Source organism: Hyperolius riggenbachi, chromosome 10 (genome assembly GCF_040937935.1).
Source record: "Hyperolius riggenbachi isolate aHypRig1 chromosome 10, aHypRig1.pri, whole genome shotgun sequence".
NCBI lineage: Eukaryota > Metazoa > Chordata > Amphibia > Anura > Hyperoliidae > Hyperolius > Hyperolius riggenbachi.
In genome coordinates this window covers 293,753,271-293,770,418 of record NC_090655.1, presented here as the reverse complement: position 1 = coordinate 293,770,418, position 17,148 = coordinate 293,753,271, and the positions used below count along the sequence as shown (strand labels likewise).

The 17,148-nt window shown below is 51.3% G+C and overlaps 1 protein-coding gene across 1 annotated transcript in view; it reads left to right on the top strand.

The window, feature by feature from the left end:
- LOC137535602 (zinc finger protein 585A-like) overlaps window positions 1-17,148 on the top strand; it is a 393,680-nt gene that overhangs the window by 133,571 nt on the left and 242,961 nt on the right. The gene's annotated exons all lie outside the window — the stretch shown is intronic.

Here is a 17,148-nt window from a genome sequence, read left to right as displayed (position 1 = left end):
TGTCACTGGTTTCACTAATATTCCTCTCCCGCTCTCTGATCATAACTTACTAAACTCCTCTCTCTCCCCCTCTCTTCCTACCATGCTGCCTCTCTCCCCCTCTCTCTTCCTACCACACTGCCTCTCTCCCCCTCTCTTCCTACCACGCTGCCTCTCTCCCCCTCTCTTCCTACCACGCTGCCTCTCTCCCCCTCTCTTCCTACCACGCTGCCTCTCTCCCCCTCTCTTCCCCTCTCTCCCCCTCTCCTCCTACCACGCTGCCTCTCTCCCCCTCTCTTCCTACAATTCTGCCTCTCTCCCCCTCTCTTCCTACCATGCTGCCTCTCTCTCCCTCTCTTCCTACCATGCTGCCTCTCTCCCCCTCTCTTCCTACCACACTGCCTCTCTCCCCCTCTCTTCCTACCACTCTGCCTCTCTCCCCCTCTCTTCCTACCACACTGCCTCTCTCCCCCTCTCTTCCTACCACGCTGCCTCTCTCCCCCTCTCTTTCTACCACGCTGCCTCTCTCCCCCTCTCTTCCTACCACGCTGCCCCTCTCCCCCTCTCTTCCTACCATGCTGCCTCTCTCCCCCTCTCTTCCTACCACGCTGCCCCTCTCCCCCTCTCTTCCTACCACGCTGCCCCTCTCCCCCTCTCTTTCTACCACGCTGCCTCTCTCCCCCTCTCTTTCTACCACGCTGCCCCTCTCCCTCTCTCTTCCTAACACGCTGCCTCTCTCCCCCTCTCTTCCTACCACGCTGCCTCTCTCTCCCTCTCTTCCTACCACGCTGCCTTTCTCCCCCTCTCTTCCTACCACGCTGCCCCTCTCCCCCTCTCTTCCTACCACGCTGCCTCTCTCCCCCTCTCTTCCTACCACGCTGCCTCTCTCCCCCTCTCTTCCTACCACGCTGCCTCTCTCTCCCTCTCTTCCTACCACGCTGCTTCTCTCCCCCTCTCTTCCTACCACGCTGCCTCTCTCCCCCTCTCTTCCTACCACGCTGCCTCTCTCCCCCTCTCTTCCTACCACGCTGCTTCTCTCCCCCTCTCTTCCTACCACGCTGCCTCTCTCCCCCTCTCTTCCTACCACGCTGCCTCTCTCCCCCTCTCTTCCTACCACGCTGCCTCTCTCCCCCTCTCTTCCTACCACGCTGCTTCTCTCCCCCTCTCTTCCTACCACGCTGCCTCTCTCCCCCTCTCTTCCTACCACGCTGCCCCTCTCCCCCTCTCTTCCTACCACGCTGCCTCTCTCCCCCTCTCTTCCTACCACGCTGCCTCTCTCCCCCTCTCTTCCTACCACGCTGCCTTTCTCCCCCTTTCTTCCTACCACGCTGCCTCCCTCCCCCTCTCTTCCTACTACGCTGCCTCCCTCCCCCTCTCTTCCTACCACGCTGCCTCTTGTTATAATTTAAGTAGTTATGCTGCGCGTTTTCGTAGTTCTGAGTTATGACTGAGATAAGCTGCAGATGATTCGTGTAGAGAGGGAGTTTTCCATGTCCCGGGGTGATAGCTGGGAAAAAGGATTTCTCCTCAGGTTTTTACGGACATCCAGGAATGTATGTGGCGAAATGCTGATTTTTTTTTTTGTGTCTTTTTACTCTGCACTGTGGATAGATGCTGTGTAATTATGCATAACATGTTTGTTAGGTTGCTTTTGTTTCTCTCCTAATGTGTATAGGATTAAAGGGTTGCTACGGGAGATTGATAGCAGCCATCTTAGCTGGCAGTCTAGGACTCAAAATGGCGGCAGTGGAGAGGGCCCGCCCCCAAGAGTCATGGCTCCCACACGTCATGGCAGGGGGGAGGAGGGGCTGGGGGATCCACGTCACGTCAGGCTGTGCTCGCGGCTCCGGGCAGAGCAGCTGAAAGGAAGGGGGGTAGAAATACAGAGACATTCTACTGTGTGTCTCGGATTTCAAAATATTTCCCCATGGCCTGAGTCCATGGAAAGGAATGCCAGAATATGTGCACCGAGCTATTGCCGTAAGACTAGCAAGGTCACGGATAGGAAATGTTTCCCAGCTAGGTGCAGGGAGACAAGAAACAGCGCAGATCAGAAATGGGTCTGTACTGAGTTGCTTATGGGATTATTCCTGTAAGTGGGGCACCTTCATGGGTGTTGCATGAGTTCCCAACAGTGCAGCAAGGGGGTGCCGGAGTTGGAAAAAAGGGAGTTGACCAATCCGGGTTTCCGTTGCTGCAGAGCGGTAACGTTTTTTTTTACGGTTTTTGTCGTGGACAGGGCCAGAGCTTGACTGAGAGGTCTATGCTGGGCAGGGGCTGTTTTTTTGTGTGTTTTTTTTCCGTCCACTGATTGGTCAAATATGTTTTTTCCAGCTCCTATCAATTGTAGCACAAAGAACAAGAACTGACAGCAGTTCATGAGGCAATTAGACAGATGATAGAATTGCGATTTACAGAGTGACAGTGTATCAGTCCTGTGTTTGCCATATGACTACCTATCACGTGGGCATTCAGGGATCTGCATACAGGCATGTGACGCTGGTATGCTTAGCCCTGCACCCTGTGTAGTTTAAGTGCAAAGTGCTCCTTCCTACAGGGAGGCAGCCATTTTTTTTGTAGTTTAGGTAGTGGCACGGCAAACATTGATCAGAGGGTACAACACACAGAACTTCTAGCAGAGCTGGTATCGCGAGGAAGTTCTAGATAAGTTGATGCGAAAATGAGTAAGAGCATTGCAGGCTCACCTGCAAAGCAGCAACAGGTGTGGCATCCGTAATCTGTGCATGCGACGGCCGCGCATGGACAGATAAGGGGGGATGTGGAGTGAGCTGCAATGAGGTGAGAGCTTCCAGAGGTGAAGTCCGCGGGAGCATATTTTAACCTCCTTGGCGGTAATCCCGAGCTGAGCTCGGGGTATGCCGCCGGAGGTCGCCGCTCAGGCCCTGCTGGGCCGATTTTAGTTCTGAAAAAAGCAGCACACGCAGCTGGCACTTTGCCAGCCGCGTGTGCTGCCCGATCGCCGCCGCTCCGCGGCGATCCGCCGCGTGCAGCGGCGAAAGAGGGTCCCCCCAGCCGCCTGAGCCCAGCGCAGCCGGAACAAACAGTTCCGGCCGGCGCTAGGGGCTGGATCGGGCGGCTCTGACGTCAGGACGTCGACTGACGTCCATGACGTCACTCCGCTCGTCGCCATGGCGACGAGGAAAGCGAAACAAGATAGGCCGCTCATTGCGGCCTATCTTGTTCCTTTCGATTGCCGGAGGCGATCGAAAGTACGGTTCAGGAGCGCCCTCTAGTGGGCTTTCATGCAGCCAACTTTCAGTTGGCTGCATGAAATATTTTTTTTTTTATTAAAAAAAAAAACCACATTGCAGCCTCCCTGGCAAAATAAATAAACCACCAGGGAGGTTAAACAGGTAAGTACTGAGGATAGTACTGAGGTGGGGGGGTGAAGTTTAACTCCAATCTACCAATAAGAGTAAACAGAGTTCATGAGAACCATAAAGCAACGAGATCAATTACGGTATATATTGATCAATTTAAAGTGTACAGAGTACAAGCCGCAGGGCGAATCCCAAATCATTAATAAGAATTGATTTGTTTGTATTTTGATTTCAGGAGTTGGGCAATATGGAATTGAGACAGCTGCAGTGCTGGCAGCAAAGATGGAGATGTCAGTCGGATACGCGAAAGGTTCCAGGTGCCAATCTAAGTTTGGAAAAACACGAGATTCCTGAAATTGGAAAGAGACTAAAACACGAGATTCCTGAAATTGGAAAGAGACTAAAACACGAGATTCCTGAAATTGGAAAGAGACTAAAAACCGAGGTTCCTGAGATCGGAAAACGACTAAAAAAAGTGACTGAGTAAAGCATAGTGCAAATTGCTAATGTTTTTCTTTCCCAAGGTGGTGCTTTTATGATGAAGAGTACCGTGCTGATGGTGATCCTAGGTTGCCATTTTGTCCTAGGAGAACGAAGAGAGGACATTCTCATGTATAATAAGGGGTTAATGAGAATGCAAGGCCCAAGCATGTTAATGTTGGGTGACAAAGGTACTGATCCTTTCACACCTCCCTCCGCTTGGCACAGATGGACCATGCAGGGACGGAGGAAAGGAGCACTTGTGCCAGGAGAAAGCAAATTTCATGGCACAAGGTGGGTGAAAGGTCTGAAGGGTCAGGTGTGCGGGCAGTGGGAATTGAATGGCAGTGTAAATCTGCTATTGAATGCCACACTCCCAGAATCGATGCACCGATCCAAAGGTTTGTTAAAAGGTACATTGCAGTACAATGGGTACATGCAAAAGGTGGAGTGTGTGATTCAGGGGTACCTTGTCTTGGTTATCCAGAGTGAGATGGTTCCAGATTGGAGAGGAACGAGCAGTAAGAGTCACTTCTCCTACAGGAGAGACGCAGGGGACAACATCACACTCTGGAGCTACCAACAGAGTGTCTCTGAGACAACTATACACACGTAAAGGCTGGAAAGCCGAGGGTTGGTGGTTCTCGAAACAAGAAGTAACAATCGAGATCCAGCCACATTTCCAGGTGACAAAGAGGGTGGGGAGAGCGGTCCCGGGGGAGGGAACGCCAACACAGGGAACCCCATTCACACCACACGGGTCACAACAGGGGACAATATTACACAGTCCATATGCAGCCGCTTATCCTCATGATAGTTGGGTAAGTGAAGAGGTACTCTTAATTGAAAGATTGCAGAGAGTACAGTCTTCCCGACCTCAGGTACATAGTGTGCCTCAGGACATAAGGGGGGAAGAGGTCCAATCAGGACAGCTGGGGACATATTTTGTAAGGGAGATGCTAGAAGATCCTGTACAACTGAGATTGGACAAGGGGAGGTATAGTAATTTTTCTGGAGAAGGATCTTTTGCATGGCAGCTTCGAGATGTTTGGGTGAACAAATGGAAACGGTGCAACATTCCTTTAGGCACCGCTACTTCCTTAGTTCCCACCTCAACCCGTGTCTTACACCAGGACCTGAGAGGTCAAACTTTTTTGGCGCTAGACGGGGAGGTGAAGCAAGTAGAGTTGTCCTCATACGGGCAATTCTTGCAGAAGTACCTGCGTTGGCCGGGGCAAGTCAAATTTAGTGAAGAAGCCTGCGGACTCAATAACGCAGAATGCGAGGCTACCATTCAAAAGATCCACCCTGAAGCCCAACCGATAGCTCCGGTGGCTGAAGGAAAGGTTTGGTTTTTTAACATAAGGTCTAATGATACATTCAAGGTATATTCTCATAATTGTTCCGATAAGGGGGAGTTTCCAAGGGGAACATATTGTGGGAGCGGAGATCCCATATGGATCCAGTCATCCAGGTTGGATGACGTTGTTTCTCAAATTGTTAAGAGAACTCTAAAGTGCAAAGTTTCACGGGTAGTTCCCGTCCGGAAAGAGAACACAACATGGGACAAAGGGGAACAGGGGTTGATCCAAGACGACCACATTTTGTTACAAAGGTTAAACAAACAGTACACTAACTTAGAGGTAAGATTTCACCATGATACAGGTGATCTTAACGAGGTACAACACAAAAATGAGCAGGTGAGTTCCAGTCTGACCTGGTGGACAAAGGTTCCGGTGATGTTCCAGGGACACTCGGACTGGGCCTCTGCAGTTCCAAAGTTCTTTCTACACCCACTGGTCGTCTGGATGGGGATGACAACTTTAGGCATCGTTATCCAGGTGAGGTTGCGGGTTAAAATTACGTAAAACAAATTAACCTGGTCCAGAGATTGGTGCCTCATAAACAATCTCATGAACCAATAGTTTAAATTAAGGGATATACAGGGTTATGGGTATAGGTTTAGTAGTACCAGTGATGGAGCTGATTGTATAAAGGCGCTCTTTTAGAAGGCACCTGGCACTGCACCATTGAGTAACAAACACCCAAGTTTCACTTTTCTGTGGTCATGCAAGTTTGTGAGTGATACACAAGGGACACAAATGCTGAGCATGTGGTATAGAGGGACTTAGAAGTAGGGCCTCCCCAGAGAGCCTGGTTACAGGAAGACCAAGAGGTCGTGCTCTCTCTCTTCAAGGGGTAACCACCGAGAGCAGAGAAGGTGTGTGAGCACGAACATCGAAAAGTGAAACATAAAGAAAAGAAACCAGGTACGGTTAGGTTCAGAAGTTGGGATCTGCAGATCAAGCCTTTTTAGGGGGGATTGTTATAATTTAAGTAGGCCTCAGTTATTGGGACTGAGTTAGTCAAAAAGGCTTGCAGTGCAGATCGGCCCTTAAAGAGGATTTTCTCTTACAGAGAAAATCTGCAGTTCTGTCAGCAGAACTAGAACATACCAAGAAGCTGTTCTCTGAACAAGGCCGCAGGTCTCCCTGACCTGGGCATGGAACAATAAACATCAGCCATGTTTTGTAAACATCCACATTCCTGCATATAGGTCAAATGCCTCATTGATTATTAATCAAGTAGGTGTGTATGATGACACCACAAGTGGGTCCACCAATAGACTGATATAGGGGATGGCGAAGATGATGTCATATTTAACTCTTTCCTAGTCGGTATTAAACCCGGAGTGAGCGATGGAGAGGGCACTCTGCTCCTTACTTTCGCACTAGCTCGCAAGGCTGACTGGGACCTCTAAGCATGTTCTTCCTTTCTGTAATCTGATATAATGTATGCTGTACATAGGTAGGGTAGTGGAACGTAGGTTAGCAAGAAGTGCCTGATTGACTTCAGCAGGAAGTCTAATCAAGAGCTTGTAACGCAACATGAAGATTGTCATGGCTAGGATATGATGAATGTATCTATCTGTATTTCTGTTTCCTGAATAAACTACGTAAACATTGAAGAAGCCTGAGAAAGTCTATCTCCTGCTTGCTGTGTGGAGAGTCAAGTGATCTCACAATCTGTGAGACGGTGGTGTCGAAGCAAGGTGATATAGAACAGTTTATAACACCTCTCTCCCCCTCTCTTCCTACCACACTGCCTCTCTCCTCACACATCTTCCTACCACGCTGCCTCTCTCCCCCTCTCTTCCTACCACGCTGCCTCTCTTCCCCTCTCTTCCTACCATGCTGCCTCTCCCCCCTCTCTTCCTACCACGCTGCCTCTCGCCCCCTCTCTTCCTACCACGCTGCCTCTCTTCCCCTCTCTTCCTACCATGCTGCCTCTCCCCCCTCTCTTCCTACCACGCTGCCTCTCTCCCCCTCTCTTCCTACCACGCTGCTTCTCTCCCCCTCTCTTCCTACCACGCTGCCTCTCTCCCCCTCTCTTCCTACCACGCTGCCTCTCTCCCCCTCTCTTCCTAACACGCTGCCTCTCTCCCCTCTCTTCCTACCACGCTGCCTCTCTCCCCCTCTCTTCCTACCACGCTGCCTCTCTCCCCCTCTCTTCCTACCATGCTGCTTCTCTCCCCCTCTCTTCCTACCACGCTGCCTCTCTCCCCCTCTCTTCCTACCACGCTGCCTCTCTCCCCCTCTCTTCCTAACACGCTGCCTCTCTCCCCCTCTCTTCCTACAACGCTGCCTCTCTCCCCCTCTCTTCCTACCACGCTGCCTCTCTCCCCCTCTCTTCCTACCACGATGCCTCTCTCCCCCTCTCTTCCTACCACGCTGCCTCTCTCCCCCTCTCTTCCTACCACGCTGCCTCTCTCCCCCTCTCTTCCTACCACGCTGCCTCTCTCCCCCTCTCTTCCTACCACGCTGCCTCTTTCTTCCAACCACACTTCCTCTCTCCCCCTCTCTTCCTACCACGCTGCCTCTCTCCCCCTCTCTTCCTACCACACTGCCTCTCTCCTCACACATCTTCCTACCACGCTGCCTCTCTCCCCCTCTCTTCCTACCACGCTGCCTCTCTTCCCCTCTCTTCCTACCATGCTGCCTCTCCCCCCTCTCTTCCTACCACGCTGCCTCTCGCCCCCTCTCTTCCTACCACGCTGCCTCTCTTCCCCTCTCTTCCTACCATGCTGCCTCTCCCCCCTCTCTTCCTACCACGCTGCCTCTCTCCCCCTCTCTTCCTACCACGCTGCTTCTCTCCCCCTCTCTTCCTACCACGCTGCCTCTCTCCCCCTCTCTTCCTACCACGCTGCCTCTCTCCCCCTCTCTTCCTAACACGCTGCCTCTCTCCCCTCTCTTCCTACCACGCTGCCTCTCTCCCCCTCTCTTCCTACCACGCTGCCTCTCTCCCCCTCTCTTCCTACCATGCTGCTTCTCTCCCCCTCTCTTCCTACCACGCTGCCTCTCTCCCCCTCTCTTCCTACCACGCTGCCTCTCTCCCCCTCTCTTCCTAACACGCTGCCTCTCTCCCCCTCTCTTCCTACAACGCTGCCTCTCTCCCCCTCTCTTCCTACCACGCTGCCTCTCTCCCCCTCTCTTCCTACCACGATGCCTCTCTCCCCCTCTCTTCCTACCACGCTGCCTCTCTCCCCCTCTCTTCCTACCACGCTGCCTCTCTCCCCCTCTCTTCCTACCACGCTGCCTCTCTCCCCCTCTCTTCCTACCACGCTGCCTCTTTCTTCCAACCACACTTCCTCTCTCCCCCTCTCTTCCTACCACGCTGCCTCTCTCCCCCTCTCTTCCTACCACACTGCCTCTCTCCCCCTCTCTTCCTACCACGCTGCCTCTCTCCCCCTCTCTTCCTACCACGCTGCCTCTCTCCCCCTCTCTTCCTACCACGCTGCCTCTCTCCCCCTCTCTTCCTACCACGCTGCCTCTCTCCCCCTCTCTTCCAAATCCAAAAAAGCTTTATTGGCAGGACCAAATACATTTAGCATTGCCAAAGCAAAACAAAACATTAACATGGGGAGGGGGGATTGTGGGAATAAGGGAAGGATATAGGGGGTTGGGGTATATAGTCCATAGGTGTGTGGAGGATGTAAGGGACAGCATAGGGGACTGGGATATACAGTCCATAGGGGGGTATTGGGGGGAATACAGTCCATGTGGTATCATGTTCCTCTCAGTTGGTGGCAGGCTGTGACATATCGGGCAGCTATTTGCACGGTTGTTTCCTCCTCCCCCAGTAGGATGTAGAGTTTCCTCTCCTCATCTGTGGAGGTAAAATCCTGGATGTGGGCGGAGAGTCTCTGGAGGTGGGCGGTCCTCACAGGTGCGTATTTGCTGCAGTGTAGCAGGAAGTGGGGCTCATCCTCCAAGACCTCCTGGTCGCACTGTCTGCACAGTCTCTCCTCCCGGGGCTTCCATGTCTGTCTGTGCCGCCCTGTCTCTATCTCCAGGCTGTGGGCACTCAGACGGTACAGGCTCAAGGCCTGTCTATCTTTGTGGTGGTGTAGCCTCTCCAGGTATGGAGCCATTGTGTACTCCCTCTGTAGTGATTGATAGACAGCGAGTTTCTTGGAATTCTTTATGTCACTTCTCCATTCCTCTATGTATCGTTCCTTGCAGCTTTCTATAGTCCGTTTTATTTGGGCTTTTGTCAGCCTGTGTTGGTGGCCTTGGCTGGGCTGGCTGCTGATGCTTTGCTTGAGAGCGCATGGTATGGCCTCACCCCCCTGGCTCAGTGAGGCTTTATGGTGGTAAGTGCTGGGGTTGCTGCTCTGTATATGCACCCAGTATGAGAGTGCCCTCTGCTGGATAGTAAGCCATAGTGGGAACCTGCCTAGCTCTGCCCGGCAGGCTGAGTTTGAAGTGCTTCGATGGACTTGGAGGAGATACTTGCAGTACTCCAACTTCCTACCACACTGCCTCTCTCCCCCTCTCTTCCTACCACACTGCATCTCTCCCCCTCTCTTCCTACCACACTGCCTCTCTCCCCCTCTCTTCCTACCACGCTGCCTCTCTCCCCCTCTCTTCCTACCACGCTGCTTCTCTCCCCCTCTCTTCCTAGCACACTGCCTCTCTCCCCCTCTCTTCCTACCACGCTGCCTCTCTCCTCACACATCTTCCTACCACACTGCCTTTCTCCCTCTCTCTTCCTACCACGTTGCCTCTCTCCCCCTCTCTTCATACCATGCTGCCTCCCCCCCCCCTCTCTTCCTGCCATGCTGCCTCTCTCCCCCTCTCTTCCTACCACGCTGCCTCTCTCCCCCTCTCTTCCTACCACGCTGCCTCTCTCCCCCTCTCTTCCTACCACGCTGCCCCTCTCCCCCTCTCTTCCTACCATGCTGCCTCTCTCCCCCTCTCTTCCTACCACGCTGCTTCTCTCCCCCTCTCTTCCTACCACGCTGCCTCGCTCCCCCTCTCTTCCTACCACGCTGCCTCGCTCCCCCTCTCTTCCTACCACACTGCCTCTCTCCCCCTCTCTTCCTACCACGCTGCCTCTCTCCCCCTCTCTTCCTACCACGCTGCCTCTCTCCCCCTCTCTTCCTACCACACTGCCTCTCTACCCCTCTCTTCCTACCACCCTGCCTCTCTCTCCCTCTCTTCCTACCACCCTGCCTCTCTCCCCTTCTCTTCCTACCACGCTGCCTCTCTCCCCCTCTCTTCCTACCACGCTGCCTCTCTCCCTATCTCTTCCTACCACGCTGCCTCTCTCCCCCTCTCTTCCTAACACGCTGCTTCTCTCCCCCTCTCTTCGTACCACGCTGCCTCGCTCCCCCTCTCTTCCTACCACGCTGCCTCTCTCCCCCTCTCTTCCTACCACACTGCCTCTCTCCCCCTCTCTTCCTACCACGCTGCCTCTCTCCCCTCTCTTCCTACCACGCTGCCTCTCTCCCCCTCTCTTCCTACCACACTGCCTCTCTCCCCCTCTCTTCCTACCACGCTGCCTCTCTCCCCCTCTCTTCCTAACACGCTGCCTCTCTCCCCCTCTCTTCCTACCACGCTGCCTCTCTCCCCCTCTCTTCCTACCACGCTGCCTCTTTCCCCCTCTCTTCCTACCACACTGCCTCTCTCCCCCTCTCTTCCTACCACGCTGCCTCTCTCCCCCTCTCTTCCTACCACGCTGCCTCTCTCCCCCTCTCTTCCTACCACGCTGCCTCTTTCTTCCAACCACACTTTCTCTCTCTCCCTCTCTTCCTACCATGCTGCCTCTCTTCCCCTCTCTTCCTACCACGCTGCCTCTCTCCCCCTCTCTTCCTACCATGCTGCCTCTCTCCCCCTCTCTTCCTACCACGCTGCCTCTCTCCCCCTCTCTTCCTACCACGCTGCCTCTCTCCCCCTCTTTTCCTACCACGCTGCCTCTCTCCCCCTCTCTTCCTACCACGCTGCCTCTCTCCCCCTCTCTTCCTACCACACTGCCTTTCTCCCCCTCTCTTCATACCACGCTGCCTCTCTCCCCGTCTCTTCATACCACGCTGCCCCTCTCCCCCTCTGTTCCTACCACGCTGCCTCCCTCCCCCTCTCTTCCTACCATGCTGCCTCTTTCCCCCTCTCTTCCTACCACACTGCCTCTCTCCCCCTCTCTTCCTACCACGCTACCTCTCTCCCCCTCTCTTCCTACCACGCTGCCTCTCTTCCCCTCTCCTCCTACCACGCTGCCTTTCTCCCCCTCTCTTCCTACCACGCTGCCTCTCTCCCACTCTCTTCCTACCACGCTGCCTCTCTCCCCCTCTCTTCCTACCATGCTGCCTCTCTCCCCTCTCTTTCTACCACGCTGCCTCTCTCCCCCTCTCTTCCTACCACGCTGCCTCTCTCCCCCTCTCTTCCTACCATGCTGCCTCTCCCCCCCTCTCTTCCTACCACGCTGCCACAAGCACACTCACACATACGCAGGAAGTACCGCAACAAATACATTCAATCTATCTCTGATGCCCTGGCACCTCTCCTCACACAACCGTTCACTGATCCTGACTCAGCAGCGGCACACTACCACAGCTCAATCACGCAAGTCATGGATGCAATTGCACCCCTCAACAAATGTCCGTTCACACCGTGTCAGTCGCCAACCCTGGCTGACCAAAGCTACTAAACAGCTAAAGGTGTGCCTTTAGGGTAGCTGAACGGCGTTGGAGAAAAACCAATACTAATGAGGATTTCATTTCATACAAAAAAAAGCCTTGAACAAGTTCAGAAGCGCTCTCTTCTGCAAAACAATCATACTTCTCCTCCCTCATATCCCCCCACTTGCACAATCCAAAGCGCCTGTTCAGTACTTTAAACTCCCTTCTCCGACCACCCCCTCCTCCTCCTTCTTTATGCTTATCAGCTGAAGAATTTGCAACATACTTTACAGATAAAATTGCCAAAATCCGTAGTGTGTTTTCCACACAGACATCAAACTCCATCTCCACTCCTCTTGTTGATTGCTCTCTTTCCAGTTTCTCTCCACTCTCCGAACATTCGCTCTCTCCTCTCTTATCTCCAAATCCCATCTAACCACCTGTTCTTTGGATCCTATCCCATCCCATCTTATTCCACAACTATCCGCATCCCTCATTCCTGCCCTAACATTGCTGTTTAACCTATCCCTCTCAAATAGAATTTTTCCATCCTCATTCAAAAAGGCTGTTCTAACACCACTACTTCAAAAAACGTCTCTAGACCCCACCGAACTCTCTAACTACCACCCAGTGTCACTTCTCCCATTTGCATCTAAATTACTTGAACGCCACTTTAATGCTGAACAAAGTCAGTATTTATCTGCAAATTCCTTGCTTGATCAGTTCCAGTCTGGCTTCCGAGCAAACAACTCCACAGAAACAGCTCTTACAAAAGTGGCCAATGGCCTCCTCACAGCTAAATCCAAAGGCTATTATTCCATACTCATCCTTCTTGATCTGTCATCAGCATTTGACACTGTCGACCACACTCTACTCATACAGATCCTTTTATCTATAGGAATAAAGGACCTCGCTCTCTCCTGGATATCTTCCTACCTCTCTGGAAGGTCTTTCACTGTTTCTTATTCAGGTCAGGCTTCCTCTTCACATCCTCTGTCTGTAGGGGTACCTCAAGGCTCTGTCCTCGGTCCCCTCCTCTTTTCCATCTACATGCATGGCTTTGGTAACTTAATCAACTCGTTTGGTTTTCAATACCACCTATATGCAGATGATACACAACTGTACCTCTCGTCCCCAGACCTTAACTCCCTCCTCACATGGGTTCCCGACCATCTGTCCGCTATATCCTCTTTCATGTCCTCTTGCTTCTTAAAATTTAATATGAATAAAACTGAACTGATAGTTGTTAGGAGTGAGTCTGTTACCTCGGCAGCGGGGAGCGGTGCGGCCACCGCTCCCGCGTCTGACATCACCGTGGATCTCGCCACGTCCTCTCAGTCATCTCCTGGCAGAACAGGTCTCTCCAGATTACATTGTAGCAGGGTAGTGCACATGCGCACCAGGAGACAGGACCTTTATGCGCTGAGGAGGCGGGTCAGCTGACCGGGTGTTCTGACTCTTGTCACTGATTGGTCGGGTCGCTGGCCGGGTGATTCAGAATTGCCTGTCTGTATTTAAGTCCTGAACTGTCAGTGGCTCATTGTCTGCTGTTGCTGAAACTTCGCAGTGAAAGCTCTCAGACCTTAGTCAGATCCGTGTGTGTTTGATCCGGCAGGACCCCGGGGATTCACACGTAGCTTAGGATTATTATTATCATATTATTGTATTTACGTATTGTGTATGAACCTTGCCTGAACTCTTGACTACTCTTCTGCCTTCCGATTTTGTACGTAGCCTATCTGATCTGCTGCCGACTTTAGCCTGTACTCTGACTCTGATTTAGCCTCCTGATTCTGTACCTTTGCCCATCTGATCTGCCGCCGACCTCGGCCTGTTCTCGACTACGCTACCGCCTGACGATTTTGTACCGCTGCTGACCGACCCGTTACCGACCCTGCTTGTACGACCTCTCTCTACTTAGTGATAGCCCCAGCCGCTAAGGGCTATCACTCTAGGAGTACTCCTGGTATTACGGTGCACCAATTCACATGTGATCACACTCTGAATAAAATACTGACTACCGTTCTGTTAGAGCATGTTCTGATCATCAGAAACGCCACTGATCATTACAATAGTCTTTCCACCATCTCTGTCCACCTCTTTTCCTGATATTACAAGAAATGTTAATAACACTCCCATAACTTCAGTTCCCAAAGCACGGTGCTTGGGGGTAATATTTGATTCTTCTCTCTCATTTATTCCTCACATTAACTCCATAACCAGCTCCTGTCATCTCCCAGTCAAAAACATAGCATGCATCCGACCTTTTCTCTCCCATGACACAACCAAAATGTTAGTACATGCTCTTATTATATCTCGATTGGACTATTGCAATATATTGCTTGGTGGACTTCCAACTAACCGACTAACACCGCTCAATTCTGTACTGAACTCTGCTGCTCGACTCATTCATCTCTCCTCTCGCTCTTCCTCTGCTGACCCTCTCTGTCAAGCTCTTCACTGGCTACCAATTAACCAAAGGATTCAAAATTGCGCAAAAAGTGGGATCAGCGCATCACCAGACCGCCTCCGAATGGCCTCCGATCAGAGATGCGCTGAGCCCCCCCAGAGACTGCAAACGCACCTTGAACCCAAACAGAGGCTCTGCATATACACCAAAAGCAAAGCTGCTAAGTGGGAGCGGCTGACCAAAAATGAATTAAATTAGTACATAGCAAGGAAATGAGCAGCGCTACTTAAAAACAGATGAGTGCCTACTTGCAAAAGAGTGCAAGCCCCACTTATGGGATAAAATACACACCTAGCATACACATAACCTGGCTACCACTGGAGGATGTTGGTTTCCTGTAACAGCTTGCATGCAACTCGTCCCTCCCACTGCGAAGAAGTCAATCCTCCAAGCCTCTGTTTGGGTTCAAGGTGCGTTTGTAGTTTCTGGGGGGGCTCAGCGCATCTCTGAGCAGAGGCCATTCGGAGGCGGCCTGGTGATGCGCTGATCCCACTTTTTGCGCAATTTTCAATTTTACTTGGTAGCGCGCCCAGGCTATGCATATGCATAGGTAGGATTTAGTTAGTGTTAGGTCCCCTCCCATGGAGGATTGACTTCTTCGCAGTGGAAGGGACGAGTACTTAACAAGTTGCATGAAAGCTGTTACAGGAAACCAACATCCTCCAGTGGTAGACAGGTCATGTGTATGCTCGGTGTGTATTTTATCCCAGAAGTGGGGCTTGCACTCTTTTGCAGGTAGGCACTCATCTGTTTTTAAGTAGCGCTGTTCATTTCCTTGCTATGTAGTAACCAAAGGATTCAGTTCAATCTCTTAACCCTAACCTACAAAGCTCTCCACAATCTCTCTCCCCTGTACATCTCCTCACTAGTCTCCAGATACCAACCCAACCGCAATCTCAGATCTGCACACGAGCTTCTTCTATCCTCTTCTACAATTACCTCCTCACATTCACGTGTACAAGACTTCTCATGTGCCTCACCCCTCCTATGGAATGCCCTTCCACAGCACATCCGCCACTCTCCCAACTTTGAAATCTTTAAATGCTCCCTCAAAACCCACCTTTTCCGACAAGCATATTCTCTAGTTTAGGCCATCTTCAACCTCGCATCTACATTTACTTTTTAGTAAATGACCTAATCATGCACTGCCTGTACATATACTGTATACTTTCCCCACCTCTTGTTTCCATCCCATTCCTTTAGATTGTAAGCTCACAAGGGCAGGGCTCTCTCCTTTTTGTGTCATGGAATGTTATTAATTTAATTGCTTGCACACTGTTAGACATTTATACATTTTAGTCATCATGTTACATCTGCTATTGTAATCACCAGTTCTGTATTTTGTACCGGTGTTCATATTTGATGTATATCATTGTCTGTATCATTATGTGTCCCTTGTTTGTGTTCTTACATTGTACAGCGCCACAGAATATGTTGGAGCTTTATAAATAATAATAATAATGTCAAATCTGACAAGATTAGATGCATGCTTGTTTCTAGTGTGATTCACACACTACTGCTGCCAAATTAACTAGAAGTACTGCTACGGAACAGGTATTGTTTAACAGGAAACAAATATGGCAGCCTCCATATTCTTCTCACCTGAGATAACTTTTAAAATTATATAAAGAATTGCATCTGCTTTTGGGAACAAAAAGTTCCTGGCCAGGAAGTTGACACTTTATCCTGACATTGTCAATGGGAATGCCCCAGTATGTTGTCTGTATAAAGATATTCACCAAAGCCCCATATCAGCTGCGCTCCAGTACGTAGCCCTGTTACCTTGCAGAGGAATCTGATATAAAAAAGGCCAGAGTCATTCTCCGCAGGGAAGGGGGGGGGGCGGAGCTATGCACCGGAACCCAACTGATACCCAGCACCAGTATGTTGTCTGTATAAAGATATTCACCAAAGCCCCATATCAGCTGCGCTCCAGTACGTAGCCCTGTTACCTTGCAGAGGAATCTGATATAAAAAAGCCAGAGTCATTCTCTGCAGGGAAGGGGAGGGAGGGGGGCGGAGCTATGCACCGGAACCCAACTGATACCCAGCACCAGTGAATCTTATTTAACAGACAATGGCCTCAATTCACTAAGATCACGCTGGAGATAATAAGGCAAGAGAAACTTACCTCCACACAGTGATAGAGTTATCTTATCTCTTCATTCCTTAACCACCTTAGCGGTATGGACGAGCTCAGCTCGTCCATTACCGCCAGAGGGTGCCGCTCAGGCCCTGCTGGGCCGATTTTGATCAAATAAAGAGCAGCACACGCAGCCGGCACTTTGCCAGCCGCGTGTGCTGCCTGATCGCCGCGAGCAGCGGCGAAAGAGGGTCCCCCCAGCCGCCTGAGCCCTGCGCAGCCGGAACAAATAGTTCCGGACAGCGCTAAGGGCTGGATCGGAGGCGGCTGACGTCAGGACGTCGGCTGACGTCCATGACGTCACTCCGCTCGTCGCCATGGCGACGAAGTAAGCAGAACACGGAAGGCCGCTCATTGCGGCCTTCCGTGTTCATTTTGGCCGCCGGAGGCGATCAGAAGAACGCCTCCGGAGCGCCATCTAGTGGGCTTTCATGCAGCCAACTTTCAGTTGGCTGCATGAAATAGTTTTTTTTTTATTTAAAAAAAACCCTCCCGCAGCCGCCCTGGCAATCTTAATAGAACGCCAGGGTGGTTAAGTTACCTCCTCTGTAGTTAAGTTACCTCCTCTGTAGTTATTTTCACACACAGTTAATTAACAGCCTGTCTTTAACTTTAGAATTCTGGAGTTATTTTAATAATTGAAGAGTTAACTTTAAGTTTGCCTGAGGTAAAATGTTTCCTGAATACTACATGCCTCGTCACCATGGTGATAACTCTAGAAACGTTATTAAAGACAGGAGATAAGCTTAGTGAATTGAGGCCAACGTTAACCTCAATT